General features: G+C 41.8%; 1 protein-coding gene across 1 annotated transcript in view; it reads left to right on the plus strand.

Annotated features, from left to right (window-relative positions):
- The first annotated feature begins 2,211 nt into the window (after positions 1-2,211).
- The window catches only part of SGO2 (shugoshin 2), a 77,216-nt gene continuing 61,512 nt past the window's right edge, over positions 2,212-17,915 (plus strand). The window contains exon 1 of the mRNA XM_043577425.1: positions 2,212-2,496. The gene's annotated coding sequence lies outside the window, so the exon portion shown is untranslated. The remainder of the gene's footprint in view (positions 2,497-17,915) is intronic.

Raw genomic sequence — 17,915 nt, forward strand, 5'->3', positions numbered from 1 at the left:
TGGGCAAATACTTAGCTTCTTCTGCCTATTTCCTCATCTATAAAATGGAGCCAGGGATGGGCCTACCTCAAAGGACTATCAGAGGAGTAACAGGACATATAAAAAGCACATAGAACAGTCTCTGGCTCAGAGTAAGTACTCAATAACAATATAAATTTTATCTATAACGATATAAATTTTACCATAAGGCATATACTGAAGGATTGATATTGGCTCTGTAGATTTAAGGAAATATAAGCAGAAATTATTAACAATGCTAATTGTAGTTCCTAGATTAGGTAACTAAGGAATATATAATTTATCAACTGAGATCAGAATTCTATGTATACCAGTAGCCAGACTGGTCCAAAAGAGCAACAAATAACAGCTCTAAATCATCTGGCTTCTTCATTCCAAAATGGCTGAATGAAGCTTTAGGGAAGTTTTAAGGACTTGATTTCTTAATCTATTCTGGAGATGGACGAACCACAAGTGACTGTGGTGTTTCTCTGGAACCTAAAACAATACTGTGATAAAAAGGTACTCCTGATGTGACTGCGCATTTCACTGCAAATGCAAAATGGCCACCAAGAGACTCAACTGTATTCATGGCAACTCACTTTTACTATGCGATCAACTAGGATCCTTTTGTAGATGCTCTAATTTAGCCAGTCTCCAATAAGATGGGAAAAGGAGACCATCGGTGTCTGACAAAAACAATATGTGTCAAACATGGTCAGTAAACAGAAACTCTTATGGATCAACAGTTTAGCCTTCAGAAAACACTTAGCAACATGACTTCTTTTGCTGCCTCAAAGTCCCAGGAGCAGCCCTGCAATGACCCATGTGAGAGAACCACCTCTGAAGCACGGGATGGAACTGGCTCATGCTGCCCCAGTTACCAGCTCCCTGGAATCCAGCTATTCTTCAAAGCCACAGGCAAATCTCACAGGTTGCATGACCTTCCCAAGCATCCCCCAGTGAGAATCTGTGCACAGTCCACCAAATATACTGTGTACCTCTCTCCACGTTTTTCTCACCTATTTAATCCCTGGTTTGGGAGACTATAGCTCTAGGAAGACAGAATCTATATCACTATCAATAATTTCCATTTGCTCAATGCTTATTATGTGACAGTTACTGCAGGAGACACTTGGTAGACACTACCTAATTCACACAAAAGCCCTATTGGATAGGAATTACTGTCTCTATTGACAGATGAGGACACTGGAGAAAGAAATAGTGATGTGAGCAGTGTCCACACTAGGACTGCCCTGCTGGTAAGTGGCGGAGTCGGCCCCAGGTCAGCAGGACTGGCTCCAAGTTTTCTGCTGCACCCTACACTGTCTATTTCAGCACTGTTTCATCCCTAAGGCTGCTGACCGGGGCACTTTACTCACTAAGCATCTGTCCATCTGAAGACTCCAGTGGTGGCAACAGGAACATAGCAGCACCCTAGTGCAAGGATTTAAGAGATACCCCTGCCTCAGTCAGTTTCTCCTAAAGCAGAGGACCATCCAACACCATTTCAAGGCCAGTCAATGGCCCATCCTCAATGCACCCACTTAGACTCCCTGCTGTGTCGGAAATGCCCTGCCCTCTGAGGAAGTGCCCCCAAAGTGCGGTTCTGTGACCACCTGCATCAAAACCATCAGAGACGCTTGATGTATATTCAGATTCCCAGGCCACAACACAGAGTCTGGTTCAGAAAGTCAGATGGGGTCGGGGATCAGCCCACGGACCCCACTTTAATAAACTCTGCTCAAAGGACTCGCTCTCCTCCCACGACGCGGGACGAAAGGGGAGGGGCTGGGACACCCGATAGCCCCGCCGGTGTCCCCGCGGCCCGGGGTCCCCGAATCGGCCCGAAGCCTGAGCCTGCAGCCCGGGGCGCCCGTGTTATTGGCGCGATCAGGCCCTTACTTGGGGCGCCCCGCCGCCTCCCGGGCCCGCGGCCCACCCGGCGCCCTGGTCCTCTGCACGGGCGGGGCCGGGTTGGCGGCCTCCCCGACTGACCTGCGGCCAGCCCGGCCCTCGGCGCGGCCGCCGGACGCCGCGGGGACCGACGCGGAAGTGAGGGCCTCTTCTGCTGCTCAGCAACTCTTGGAGCAGCGCGGCCCCAGCGTCGCCCCCGTGCGGCCCGGCTGGGCGGCGGCTGCAGCCGGAACGAGGGAGGCCCCGCCCCGGAGACTCCAGGCCCCGCCCCCAGTCTGGTCCCGCCCCTCCGGCCTCCTCAGCCTGTGGGCGCGCAGAGCCGATTGGAAGGGTCTTAGCGCCTGCAGGGAAGGGCAAGACCTGGAAGAGAGAGGCCGGCTGGACCCCTGAGGAACGTGGTGTCCGTTTGGAGGCTGCTTTTACACATGAAGAAAAGAAACGACACTGAAGTTACGATTGTTCAGGGTCAGTTAAGTGGTAAGAGTTAGGAAGAATTATGTCTTCCGACTCCCAGGTGAAGGCCCTTCGCTCCAAACTGGGCTGCTCACTGCCAAGATTTAGTAAAATTCTGCCTGCACTTGGGTAAGTCCATTCGGGTTGTGTTTGTAGTTTACAAAGCTGCCTCACACGGGGGCGCCTGGGTGACTCAGTCGGTTAAGCATCTGACTTAGGCTCAGGTCAGGATCTCATGGTTCGTGGGTTCTAGCCCCAGATCGGGCTCTGTGCTGACAACTCAGAACCTGGAGCCTGCTTCTGATTCTGTGCCTCTCTCTGCCCCTCCATGCTCACGCTCTGCCTCCCTCTGTCCATCGAGAATAAATAAATGAAAAAAAAAAAACAAAACAAAACAAAGCCGTCTCACACAAGAACATTCTTGTTTGAGTCTGTGTACTACCCCACACTTTTATTCCCATCACAGCAAGGAAAATTGAGGCAGGAGCAAACATTTAGTGAACACTTACGTACACCTGACATTATGCTGAGCCCTTTACTTGACAACAACCCCAAAATTTTATCTTAACAACAACCCCAAAAGAGTTCTTCCAGATTCCAGCAGCACCCTACCTTGTGCAAAAGACTTTACTAGGTATTTCAAGATGAATAAAACACAGTCCTGTTTTCAAGGTACTTTTCTAGAGCCAATAATAATTGGTTCCCAGTTCCTCTGGGTCTTAGAAGGACATAAGCCAGTAAGCCCACCTACTCCCTCAGATAGTAATAGTCCCTGGAGAGTGGTAAGGTTGATTCATCCTATAAATTGAGCATTAGCCTGGACCACACACTAGGAGTGATGGACTGAACAAGACAATCAATGCCCCATGGCACTTGCATTTTAGTGCCAGGGTCAGAACATTGCTTCTGGGAGCACCGGGCTAGCTCCCTCCTAAAGCATGTGACTAATGATCTCAGGGTTGGGAGTTCCAGCCCCATGTTAGGGGTAGAGATTACTTAAATAAAGAAAACTTTTTCTGTAAATTAGGCTCTGTGAGCCATACACACCTACTCAACTTTGCTGTTGCAGTGTTAAAGCAGTTATAGATAGTATATAAATGAGGGTGGCTGTATTCCAACTTTAGTTGTGGACACAGAAGTTTGAATTTCACATAATTTTCATGTGTTGTGAAATATTCTTTAAAAAAATTTCTTCAGGGGCGCCTGGGTGGCGCAGTCGGTTAAGCGTCCGACTTCTGCCAGTCTGCGGTCCGTGAGTTCGAGCCCCGCGTCGGGCTCTGGGCTGATGGCTCAGAGCCTGGAGCCTGTTTCCGATTCTGTGTCTCCCTCTCTCTCTGCCCCTCCCCCGTTCATGCTCTGTCTCTCTCTGTCCCAAAAAATTAAATAAACATTGAAAAAAAAATTAAAAAAAAAAAATTTCTTCAGGGGTGCCTGAGTGGCTTAGTTGGTTTAGCGTTTGACTCTTGATTTCACCTCAGGTCACAATCTCACCGTTTGTGAGTTAGAGTTTGAGCCTCATGTCAGGCTCTACGTGGTTTGTGCAGAACCTGTTTGGAATTCTCTTTCTCTCCCTCTCTGCCCCTCCTCAGCTTGTGTGCATGCACCCCCCCCCAAATAAATTTAAAAACTTAAAAAATGTTTTTTCAAACACTTAAATATGTAAAAACCATTCTTAGATCATGGGCCATGCAGAAACAATTGGCTGCCTATGGGCCATACTTTGCCTACTCCTGTTCAAGCGGGAGAAACAGACACTAAGCTAAATAGTTACAGATAGTGGTAACTACTTAAGAGGAAATAGGATAATGTTTGGTGGAGATGATGGCTGGGGTGGAGAAGGCCCTGGATGCTGATGAGGGGACATTCAAGTTGAGCACCAAGGATGAGAATGAGCCTGCCCTCTGAAGAGATGGGGGGAAAAGTAATTTATAAAAAAGAGAGAGCAAGCAAAAAAGGCCCAAGGCAGGAAAGGATTTGACAATTTGTAAGAAGAGAAAGGACACTAGTGTGGCTGGAGCTTGGTGAGCATGAGGACAAGGAGGAAGGTGATATGAGATGAAGCTAAAAAGATAGGCAGGAGCCAGGTTTTAAAGTACTTATGGTGGTTGTGGGAGTTTAAATTTTACCCTAGGCATAATGGAAAGCCATTGAAAGGTTTTAAGCAGGGAAATGGCATGCTTGATTTACTGTTAAAAAAAAAAATCACTCTTGTTACTGTGATGAGAATGGATTGGAGAGGCATAAGATGAGACCAGGTGACCGTTGCAATAATCCAGGGGAGAAATGGCATAGCTTCTACTCAGTGATGATGGCAATAGAGAAAAGTAGATGGCTGCAAGATATATATTTAGGAAACAGAAATAACATAAAATTGCTGATAGTTCAACTATGGTGTGTTCAGGTTCTTTGAGGAACAGACTGTAAGGTGAGATTAGACATGCAGAAGACTTACTGGGGAAGACATCTGTGAGGGAAAAACAGGGAGGGCTCTGAAGGGGACTGGGAAAACCTTTAGACTGGATGCTGATTCAACTCTCATGGAAGACAGGGAAAAATGGGTAGGAAAAGTTGTAGATATGATGCAATTCTAAGAATCTTTCAAGAAAGCCAATGGGGAGTCCTCAAGCCAATGTCCCCCATCAGAGGAGTCCTATGTCTCCTGGGAAGGGGACTGTCTTAGTGACCCTGTCTCACTCAGTCACTGGCTGGAGCAGTCGGTGGGATGTGTAGCCTGGATTATGGTGATAGATTTCAGAGCACGGCAACTGGGGCCATCAGTCAGTAATGCTCCCTGTAATCAGATCTGAGAGATGTGTTTTCATGGCTGCCACATATGGGAAAGGGAAAATATAGGATCACTTCTAAATTGTTGGCTTGACCAACTGAATGATGGTACCATTTACTGAAATGGTGATTTATGGGAGCGATCAGAAAGTGTAATTAGGACTTTAATGATTGAGATGTTTACTAGACATCCAAGTAAATAGATTACATAGCAACTGAATAAATCTGGAGCTCAGGAGTGAAGTTCTGTGCTAAAGGTGTGAATTTGGAAGGCATCGGCATTTAAAGCCATGGGACTGGATAAAATCGCCTATTCAAAGAACAGGTAAATGAGATATAGGATGGAGCACTGTCTCCAATACTTAGAGTTCAGGTTTAGAAGGAAAATCCAGAGGGGAGAAGAATATGGAACGGCAGAGAAGAAAATGTCATTTCTGTCAAATGCTGTTACGAGGTCAAGAGTCCATTAGATTTGGTAGTATACACATTCTTGGTGACGTTGACAAAAGCAGTTTCAATGCTGTGATGAAGATGCAAGCCCAGATAAAAGTGGGTTGAAGGGTGAATGTGAGATGGGAAATTGGCTATAGAGAAGACGTATGGTGGAGAGAATGAGAGAAGTGGGGCTGTAGTTAAGGTGGGATGCGGGGTCAGGGAAAGAAGCTAGGATGAGAGTTACTATAGCAAGTTATGCTGGTGGGAGTGATGCAATGGATAGGTAGAGATTGGTGGTGCAGGGGAAAGAGGGGGCCACTGAAGGAATATGATACTTGAGAAGACAAAAGGGTACTTGGAGCGGCACAAGTGGAGTAATTTCCTTTTTAAAAAAAATTATTTTAATTCCAGTTAGTTAACATACAGTGTTATATTTGTTTCAGGTGTATGATATAGTGATTCAACAGTTCCATACAACACCTGTGCTCATCATAACAGGTGCACTCCTTAATTCCCATCACCTATTTCACCCATCACCCACCCACCTCCCCTCTGATAACCATCAGTTCGTCACAGTTAAGAGTCTATTTCTTGCTCACTCTGTCTTTCCGCTTTGCTCATTTGTTTTGTTTCTTAAATTCCACACATGAGTGAAGTCCTATTATATTTGTCTTTCTCTGACTGACTTACTGAGCTTAGCATAATATTCTCTAGCTCCATCCATGCCATTGCAAATGGTAAGATTTCATTCTTTTTCGTGGCTGAATAATATTCCACAGGTGGAGGACTTTCTGTTAGATAAGAGCAGAGAGGAGATAAAACAGAGAAGATAAAGTTCCTATGAACTGGTAAATCTCACAGTGGTTAAATGAGGAAATTCTGATTGAATGGTTTCTACTTTCTCTGTTAAGTCTAAAGCAAGGTCAGAGGCTGACAGTAAAGAAGATGAGGTATGGATGAGGTTTGAGAAAGGATAAAGTATGAATTATTTATTTTGAGAAATTTAAAAATCAGACTTTCTATGGAAATATGATAACGATTGCCAAGAAGGAATGAGAGCCTATTTGAAGATGATAATCATTCTAACATGGATGATCATTCCAGTTATGTGACTTTTATCCAGCAACATTCAACAGCTTCATTTTAGAGAATGCTAATGGGACTCAGCTAGGGTTGAAATATAATACAAGGAGAGAGGGGCAAAAGAGTTGAGGATGTTTGTAAGTGATTGATTCCCCTGATGGACAATGGACTCTAAACTGGGTAAGGAGAGAAATAACTATCTAGAGTTGGTGATGGATAGTGAAAAAAGTAGTGAGGTTAATGGATTGGAGAGCTCCATGAAGTTAAGGAATTATTTAAATAGGAGTACTAGAGTAAGTGAGCTGGAAGAATTGGGGGCAGTGGTCAGAGAATATCATATTATACTTATTTTATTTTACTTAGGTTTACATACTAAACTTTATTTAATTGACATATGTATAATTGACATACAGTGTTACATTTCAGGTGTACAGCATATTGATTAGATAATTCTATATATTATTGATGCTCACCAAGATCAGTATAGTCACCATCTGTCATCATACAATGTTACTACAGTATTATTTACTATATTCCCTATGCTGTACTTTCCATTTCTTCAACTTATTTGTTTTATACTGGAAGTTTGTGCTTCTTAGTGTCCTTCCTCTACTTTGCCCATCCCTCCACCCTTCTTCCCTCTGGCAGCCACCAGTTTGTTCTCTGAATTTAAGAGTATGTTTTGTTCATTTGTTTTTGTTTTTGCTTTTAGATTCCACCACATATAAGTGAAATCATATGGTATTTTTCCTTCTCTGTCTGACTTATTTCACCTAGCGTAATAATACCCTCTAGACCCATCCATGTTGTCACAACTGGCAAGATTTCATTTTTATGGCTGAGTAATGTTCCATTATATGTGTGTATGTATGTGTGTTTATATATATATGTATATATAATTACATATATGTGTGCATATATATATATATGAGTGTGTACATATATACATATATACATATATATATGCACACATATACATACAAAGATGTTGAGCATATTTTCATTTATCTGTTGGCCATCTGTATGTCTTCTTTGGAAAAATGTTTATTTAATCCTTTGACCGTCTTTTAATTGTAGTGTTTTTTGGTTTTGAGTAGTGTCAGTTCTTTATATATTTTGGATATCAGATATATCATTTGCAAATACCTTCTCCCATTAACTAGGGTGCCCTTTTACTTTGTTAATGGTTTCCTTTGCAGCACAAAACTTTGATTTTGGTATAGTCCCAATAGTTTATTTTTACCTTTGTTTCCCTTCCTTGCGGAGACATATCCATAAATATATTTTTAAGGCGGTTGTCCAAGAGATTACTGCCTATGTTTTCTTTTAGGAGTTTTATGATTTCAGGTCTCCCATTTAGGTTTTTAATCCATTTTGAGTTTATTTTTGTGTATGGTGTAAGAAAGTGGTTCTTTTTCATTCCTTGCATGTAGCTGTACAGTTTTCCCATTTTCCCATTTACTGAAGAGACTGTCTTTTTACCATTGTAAACATATGTAAAAACATATTCTTGTCTCCTTTGTTGAAGATTAATTGACCATATAGACATGGGTTTATTTTTAGGTTCCCTATTCCTTCTATTGATCTATATGTCTATTTTTGTGCCAGTACCATACTGCTTTGGTTACTAAAGCTTTGTAGTATATCTTGAAATCTGGGATTGCGATACCTCCAGCTTTGTTCTTTCTCAAGAAGCCTGAGAAATAGCTTTGGATTTTCATGGCCTTTTGTCGTTCCATACAAATTTTGGTGTTATTCTAGTTCTGTGAAAAATGCTATTGGTATTTTTATAGGAATTGCATTGAATTTGTAGATTGCTTTGGGTAGTATGGACACTGTAATGATACTCTTTGAATCCATGAACATGGCATATCTTTCCATTTATTTGTTTTGTCTTCAATTTCTTTCACAAGTGTCTTATAGTTTTCAGAGCATGGGCCTTTTACTTCCTTGGTTAAATTTATTTCTAAGTATTTTGTTCTTGTTGATACAATTATAAATGGTATTGTTTTCTTAATTTCTCTTTCTTCTACTTTATTGTGTATAGAAACACAATAGATTTCTGTATATTAACTTTGTATCTTACAACTTTTCTGACTTCATTTATCAATTCTAATAATTTTTTGGTGAGGTCTTTAGGGTTTTCTATATATATGGTGTCATGTCAGCTGTGAATAGTGACAGTTTTACTTCTTCCTCACCAATTTGGAAGTCTTTTGAATGTCTGATTGCTGTAGCTAGGACTTCCAGTACTGTGTTGAATGAAAGTAGTGAGAGTGGACACCCCTGTTTTGCCAGAAAGTATCATACTTGATTTCAGTGTTTCAGAGGTATTATTATTACAATGACTGTAATGCCAAGGTTCCAGGTGAGTGAGGTAGAAGAACAGCTAATGGAAGTAAGGAGTTTAAAATATTATTATTATTAGATGAGTTATCCCCATAAGTAGTAAAGTCAACAAGAGTAGAAAGAAAGAAGATTAAACAGAAGCTAATATCATCAATAATGGATGATTAGAAGAACCTTAGAAGACTACATTGAGGAGACAAGGACAGATACTATATCCAGGTGGCACAGAGTTCAGATTAGCTAGAACTTAGAGAAAGGATGGAGGAAAAAAATGTTTTTTAACACTAATGGGAGAAAAAAAGACACCAACCCCACCTCCTAGCCTTGACGTATGCAGGGAGTGGAAGGAAAAGCAGTCACTACTTGAGAGGCTGTAGAGGAAGCAGTCTCTAGGAACAGACAAGTTTCAGTTAAAAAAGAAAAAGAAAAAGAAAAAGAAAACAGGATGAGAGAAATGAAGGGAGCATTTAAAAGGGAACTCTAGGGGCGCCTGGGTGGCGCAGTCGGTTAAGCGTCCGACTTCAGCCAGGTCACGATCTCGCGGTCTGTGAGTTCGAGCCCCGCGTCGGGCTCTGGGCTGATGGCCCAGAGCCTGGAGCCTGTTTCCGATTCTGTGTCTCCCTCTCTCTCTGCCCCTCCCCCGTTCATGCTCGGTCTCTCTCTGTCCCAAAAATAAATAAACGTTGAAAAAAAATTAAAAAAAAAAAAAAGGGAACTCTAGGTGTGTATAGAAGATGGTGGCGTAGGAGGACGCTGGGCTCAACGCGCATCCTGCTGATCACTTAGATTCCACCTACACCTGCCTAAATAACCCAGAAAACCGCCAGAGGATTAGCAGAATGGAGTCTCCGGAGCCAAGCGCAGATGAGAGGCCCACGGAAGAGGGTAGGAAGGGCGGCGAGGCGGTGCGCACTCCACAGACTGGCGGGAGGGAGCCGGGGCGGAGGGGCAGCTCGCCGGCCAAGCAGAGCCCCCGAGTCTCGCTGGCAAAAGCGGAGGGGCCTGATGGACTGTGTTCCAACAGCAAGCGCGACTTAGCGTCCCGGAGGTCATAAGTTAACAGCTCTGCTCAGAAAGCGGGAAGGCTGGAGGACAAAGGGAGGGAGAGCTGCTGAGCCCCCTGACAACAGAGCTCAGTTTGGTGGGGAACAAAGGCACTCGCCAGAGCCATCTCCCCCGCCCATCCCCCAGCCAAAATCCCAAAGGGAATCAGTTCCTGCCAGGGAACTTGCTCGCTCTGCGCAAACACCCAACTCTGTGCTTCTGCGGAGCCAAACCTCCGGCAGCGGATCTGACTCCCTCCCACTGCCACAGGGCCCCTCCTGAAGTGGATCACCTAAGGAGAAGGGAGCTAAGCCTGCCCCTCCTGCCCCCGTGCACCTTGCCTACCCACCCCAGCTAATACGCCAGATCCCCAGCACCACAAGCCTGGCAGTTTGCAAGTAGCCCAGACGGGCCACGCCACCCCACAGTGAATCCCGCCCCTAGGAAAGGGGGAGAGAAGGCACACACCAGTCTGACTGTGGCCCCAGCAGTGGGCTGGGGGCAGACATCAGGACTGACTGCGGCCCCGCCCACCAACTCCAGTTATACACCACAGCACAGGGAAAGTGCCCTGCAGGTCCGCACCACTCCAGGGACTATCCAAAATGACCAAATGGAAGAATTCCCCTCAGAAGAATCTCCAGGAAATAACAACTGCTAATGAACTGATCAAAAAGGATTTAAATAATATAACAGAAAGTGAATTTAGAATAATAGTCATAAAATTAATCGCTGGGCTTGAAAACAGTATAGAGGACAGCAGAGAATCTCTTGCTACAGAGATCAAGGGACTAAGGAACAGTCACGAGGAGCTGAAAAGCACTTTAAACGAAATGCAAAACAAAATGGAAACGACGACAGCTCGGATTGAAGAGGCAGAGAGAATAGGTGAACTAGAAGATAAAGTTATGGAAAAAGAGGAAGCTGAGAGAAAGAGAGATAAAAAAATCCAGGAGTATGAGGGGAAAATTAGAGAACTAAGTGATACACTAAAAAGAAATAATATACGCATAATTGGTATCCCAGAGGAGGAAGAGAGAGGGAAAGGTGCTGAAGGGGTACTTGAAGAAATTATAGCTGAGAACTTCCCTGAACTGGGGAAGGAAAAAGGCATTGAAATCCAAGAGGCACAGAGAACTCCCTTCAGACGTAACTTGAATCGATCTTCTGCACGACATATCATAGTGAAACTGGCAAAATACAAGGATAAAGAGAAAATTCTGAAAGCAGCAAGGGATAAACGTGCCCTCACATATAAAGGGAGACCTATAAGACTCATGACTGATCTCTCTTTTGAAACTTGGCAGGCCAGAAAGAATTGGCACGATATCTTCAGTGTGCTAAACAGAAAAAATATGCAGCCGAGAATCCTTTATCCAGCAAGTCTGTCATTTAGAATAGAAGGAGAGATAAAGGTCTTCCCAAACAAACAAAAACTGAAGGAATTTGTCACCACTAAACCAGCCCTACAAGAGATCCTAAGGGGGATCCTGTGAGACAAAGTCCCAGAGACATCACTACAAGCATAAAACATACAGACATCACAATGACTCTAAACCCGTATCTTTCTATAATAACACTGAATGTAAATGGACTTAAATGCGCCAACCAAAAGACATAGGGTATCAGAATGGATAAAAAAACAAGACCCATCTATTTGCTGTCTACAAGAGACTCATTTTAGACCTGAGGACACCTTTAGATTGAGAGTGAGGGGATGGAGAACTATTTATCATGCGACTGGAAGCCAAAAGAAAGCTGGAGTAGCCATACTTATATCAGACAAACTAGACTTTAAATTAAAGGCTGTAACAAGAGATGAAGAAGGGCATTATATAATAATTACAGGGTCTATCCATCAGGAAGAGCTAACAATTATAAATGTCTATGCACCAAATACCAGAGCCCCCAAATACATAAAACAATTACTCATAAACATAAGCAACCTTATTGATAAGAATGTGGTAATTGCAGGGGACTTTAACACCCCACTTACAGAAATGGATAGATCATCTAGACACACGGTCAATAAAGAAACAAGGGCCCTGAATGAGACATTGGATCAGATGGACTTGACAGATATATTTAGAACTCTGCATCCCAAAGCAACAGAATATACTTTCTTCTCGAGTGCACATGGAACATTCTCCAAGATAGATCATATACTGGGTCACAAAACAGCCCTTCATAAGTTTACAAGAATTGAAATTATACCATGCATACTTTCAGACCACAATGCTATGAAGCTTGAAATCAACCACAGGAAAAAGTCTGGAAAACCTCCAAAAGCATGGAGGTTAAAGAACACCCTACTAACGAATGAGTGGGTCAACCAGGCAATTAGAGAAGAAATTAAAAAATATATGGAAACAAACGAAAATGAAAATACAACAATCCAAACGCTTTGGGACGCAGCGAAGGCAGTCCTGAGAGGAAAATACATTGCAATCCAGGCCTATCTCAAGAAACAAGAAAAATCCCAAATACAAAATCTAACAGCACACCTAAAGGAAATAGAAGCAGAACAGCAAAGGCAGCCTAAACCCAGCAGAAGAAGAGAAATAATAAAGATCAGAGCAGAAATAAACAATATAGAATCTAAAAAAACTGTAGAGCAGATCAACGAAACCAAGAGTTGGTTTTTTGAAAAAATAAACAAAATTGACAAACCTCTAGCCAGGCTTCTCAAAAAGAAAAGGGAGATGACCCAAATAGATAAAATCATGAATGAAAATGGAATTATTACAACCAATCCCTCAGAGATACAAACAATTATCAGGGAATACTATGAAAAATTATATGCCAACAAATTGGACAACCTGGAAGAAATGGACAAATTCCTGAACACCCACACTCTTCCAAAACTCAATCAGGAGGAAATAGAAAGCTTGAACAGACCCATAACCAGTGAAGAAATTGAATCGGTTATCAAAAATCTCCCAACAAATAAGAGTCCAGGACCAGATGGCTTCCCAGGGGAGTTCTACCAGACATTTAAAGCAGAGATAATACCTATCCTTCTCAAGCTATTCCAAGAAATAGAAAGGGAAGGAAAACTTCCAGACTCATTCTATGAAGCCAGTATTACTTTGATTCCTAAACCAGACAGAGACCCAGTAAAAAAAGAGAACTACAGGCCAATATCCCTGATGAATATGGATGCAAAAATTCTCAATAAGATACTAGCAAATCGAATTCAACGGCATATAAAAAGAATTATTCACCATGATCAAGTGGGATTCATTCCTGGGATGCAGGGCTGGTTCAACATTCGCAAATCAATCAACGTGATACATCACATTAACAAAAAAAAAGAGAAGAACCATATGATCCTGTCAATCGATGCAGAAAAGGCCTTTGACAAAATCCAGCACCCTTTCTTAATAAAAACCCTTGAGAAAGTCGGGATAGAAGGAACATACTTAAAGATCATAAAAGCCATTTATGAAAAGCCCACAGCTAACATCATCCTCAACGGGGAAAAACTGAGAGCTTTTTCCCTGAGATCAGGAACACGACAGGGATGCCCACTCTCACCGCTGTTGTTTAACATAGTGCTGGAAGTTCTAGCATCAGCAATCAGACAACAAAAGGAAATCAAAGGCATCAAAATTGGCAAAGATGAAGTCAAGCTTTCGCTTTTTGCAGATGACATGATATTATACATGGAAAATCCGATAGACTCCACCAAAAGTCTGCTAGAACTGATACATGAATTCAGCAAAGTTGCAGGATACAAAATCAATGTACAGAAATCAGTTGCATTCTTATACACTAACAATGAAGCAACAGAAAGACAAATAAAGAAACTGATCCCATTCACAATTGCACCAAGAAGCATAAAATACCTAGGAATAAATCTAACCAAAGATGTAAAAGATCTGTATGCTGAAAACTATAGAAAGCTTATGAAGGTAATTGAAGAAGATTTAAAGAAATGGAAAGACATTCCCTGCTCATGGATTGGAAGAATAAATATTGTCAAAATGTCAATACTACCCAAAGCTATCTACACATTCAATGCAATCCCAATCAAAATTGCACCAGCATTCTTCTCGAAACTAGAACAAGCAATCCTAAAATTCATATGGAACCACAAAAGGCCCCAAATAGCCAAAGGAATTTTGAAGAAGAAGACCAAAGCAGGAGGCATCACAATCCCAGACTTTAGCCTCTACTACAAAGCTGTCATCATCAAGACAGCATGGTATTGGCACAAAAACAGACACATAGACCAATGGAATAGAATAGAAACCCCAGAACTAGACCCACAAACGTATGGCCAACTCATCTTTGACAAAGCAGGAAAGAACATCCAATGGAAAAAAGACAGTCTCTTTAACAAATGGTGCTGGGAGAACTGGACAGCAACATGCAGAAGGTTGAAACTAGACCACTTTCTCACACCATTCACAAAAATAAACTCAAAATGGATAAAGGACCTGAATGTGAGACAGGAAACCATCAAAACCTTAGAGGAGAAAGCAGGAAAAGACCTCTCTGACCTCAGCCGTAGCAATCTCTTACTCGACACATCCCCAAAGGCAAGGGAATTAAAAGCAAAAGTGAATTACTGGGACCTTATGAAGATAAAAAGCTTCTGCACAGCAAAGGAAACAACCAACAAAACTAAAAGGCAACCAACAGAATGGGAAAAGATATTTCCAAATGACATATCGGACAAAGGGCTAGTATCCAAAATCTATAAAGAGCTCACCAAACTCCAGACCCGAAAAACAAATAACCCAGTGAAGAAATGGGCAGAAAACATGAATAGACACTTCTCTAAAGAAGACATCCGGATGGCCAACAGGCACATGAAAAGATGTTCAACGTCGCTCCTTATCAGGGAAATACAAATCAAAACCACACTCAGATATCACCTCACGCCAGTCAGAGTGGCCAAAATGAACAAATCAGGAGACTATAGATGCTGGAGATGATGTGGAGAAACAGGAACCCTCTTGCACTGTTGGTGGGAATGCAAAATGGTGCAGCCACTCTGGAAAGCAGTGTGGAGGTTCCTCAGAAAATTAAAAATAGACCTACCCTATGACCCAGCAATAGCACTGCTAGGAATTTACCCAAGGGATACAGGAGTACTGATGCATAGGGGCACTTGTACCCCAATGTTTATAGCAGCACTCTCAACAATAGCCAAATGATGGAAAGAGCCTAAATGTCCATCAACTGATGAATGGATAAAGAAGTTGTGGTTTATATACACAATGGAATACTACGTGGCAATGAGAAAAAATGAAATATGGCCCTTTGTAGCAACGTGGATGGAACTGGAGAGTGTGATGCTAAGTGAAATAAGCCATACAGAGAAAGACAGATACCATATGGTTTCACTCTTATGTGGATCCTGAGAAACATAACAGAAACGCATGGGGGAAGGGAAGGAAAAAAAAAAAAGAGGTTAGAGTGGAAGAGAGCCAAAGCATAAGAGACTCTTAAAAACTGAGAACAAACTGAGGGTTGGTGGGGGGTGGGAGGGAGGGGAGGGTGGGTGATGGGTATTGAGGAGGGCACCTTTTGGGATGAGCACTGGGTGTTGTATGGAAACCAATTTGACAATAAATTTCATATATTAAAAAAAATAATAATAAAAATAAAAGGGGAACTCTAAGAAGCTCAGTGGAAATGTTTAAGAGGAATGAGAAGAGTCGGGAATTGGTTCAGACTAGTGGACACACTAGCAGTATGGGCATGGGAACCCAATTGGCAGTGGAGAACTTGAGAGGTTGAGACTCCTGGAGTGTTAAGGTAAACAGGGATCTGAGCCAGGATGAGAACAGTCCTCATGGTCTATTAGTACAAGGTTCAAGCCAAAGCCCAGATATTTAGCTCAACAGCATTTGGGTGACCCCACCCTCTGGCACTTCCCCACTGTATAGTATAATGAATGGAGGGGAAGATCTTATAAGGAAGCCAAGCATCAGGAAAGCCCTTAGCTGACTATTCTCTCTACCACCTCGCCAAGAAGTAAGGAGAATCCCAGCTCTGATGCAACGAAGCTTGAGGGGAAGGAAAAGAGAAAGCACCATATAAATCAAAGCCTGAGTCACAGGCCTGATTAAACTCAAGACTACTCTTCTCTTCCGGCTCTCCCTGGTATGGGAAAGATAGGGACTTCTCATGGTTGAGGAGGAGCAAATAACCTCACGTATATTCTTTGGAAAAAGATTCCCAAACCATAAACAATTTCCTCCTTCCAACCTTGGACAAGGTTATAGGAAGGAGAATGAGGGGGTCTGGTTGCCCCTTTATTTATTTAACCTCAGTGGATTGCAGTGTTTTTCTTTTGATGTGATTTGCTTTTTATTTTCTTAATGTTTGTTTATTTTTGAGAGAGAGAGACAGAGCAAAAGCAGGGGAGGGGCAGAGAGAGACAGAGACACAGAATCCGAAGCAGGCTCCAGGCTATGAGATCATGACCTGAGCCAAAGTTGAACACTTAAACTTAACCGACTGAACCACCCAGGTGCCCCTGCAGTGTTTTTCTTTTTAAAATGCCTCGTGGAAGAGTGCATTTCCATCAAAATAATACTAATGTAGAATTTTTGAGTAGCCAAGATAATAGCAGCCATAGCTGCATAAATCTGAATTTCCCAATTCCTTCTCCAAAAACATAATACAGTACAATAAAAAGAACAAATAAAACTACATGAAACTCATGCTATCTGTAAAACTAAAAGAGAACACCCAAACTTCAAATTATCCATAAATAGAAAAATAAACACCAAACTTTAGCAAATTGTGTCCCTTGGTCCTACTGCAAACTTGCACAAAGATAAAGCGCAGTCTGGAAAGAATACATGGGAGAAAAGGAGAGCTTTTGACAAGCCTATAACTGATCTAAGATAACCATGACAAAGAAAAGTCTACTCTTTTGCTAAAATAGTGATGAAGAATTCTGGTAGATCAAAACACTATATAATAAAAAAAATGCACATGATTCAAGGTGACACTGTGTGAAAATCATTGCTTCTAGAGGGAATGGAGTCACACCCTTAAGGAAAGAAGTAAAAGGAAAATTTAGGGCCAAGTAAGGAAAAAGATGTCCCAAACTGTGAAAATATGCAATTGTTAGCCCATACTGCACCTGCATGCACGCACATACATACACACACACACACACACACACACACACACACACCATCAAGAATCTGTATTTCACTACAGAAGAGGGCACCCTTGAACTTGAAATCTTACCAATCATCCAAAATATTTGAAGCAAATAGGTGAAAATAGAGTAAATATATACAAAGCTATTATAAGAAGAAAACAGAAAACAAGGTTTTATCAGGTCTGATAAAAAAAGTATCCCTCTAACAAAGAACAACCCAAAGTAGAAGAAAACTGCACCACACACCCCAAAGTGAATTAAGTATCCACATAGAAATTTAGGGGGGTATGAAAAACCACCTTGAACCCCAAATTCAGTAATTAAAAAATAAAAATTGATTTTTTAAGAAAGGAAAAATAAAAAGATTGAACCCAGGACGGAAACAGAAGAAAAAGACCAAAATTATCACAGAAATGAAGTATAAATTGCAAAATTTCTGAGGAAAATAAAGTCAAGTGAAAATTTAATAAGGGGCATTGAAAAAATTCAGGAAAATAACCAAGATAATGAAAATGAGATACAAAATTAAAAGTAGTTAGAGTCAGAGAAAAATAAAGATGAAGAAGAAACAACATACAAATAATGGCAGTACCTGAAGAAGATAAACAGAAAAACACTGGAACAGAACTATAAAAGAAGATGTAAATCTATGTACTGAAAGGACCCATCAGTGCATGGGAAAATTAACCAGAATTATCAATTTCAAGACATAAGCAAGTGG

Source organism: Prionailurus bengalensis, chromosome C1, assembly GCF_016509475.1.
Source record: "Prionailurus bengalensis isolate Pbe53 chromosome C1, Fcat_Pben_1.1_paternal_pri, whole genome shotgun sequence".
NCBI lineage: Eukaryota > Metazoa > Chordata > Mammalia > Carnivora > Felidae > Prionailurus > Prionailurus bengalensis.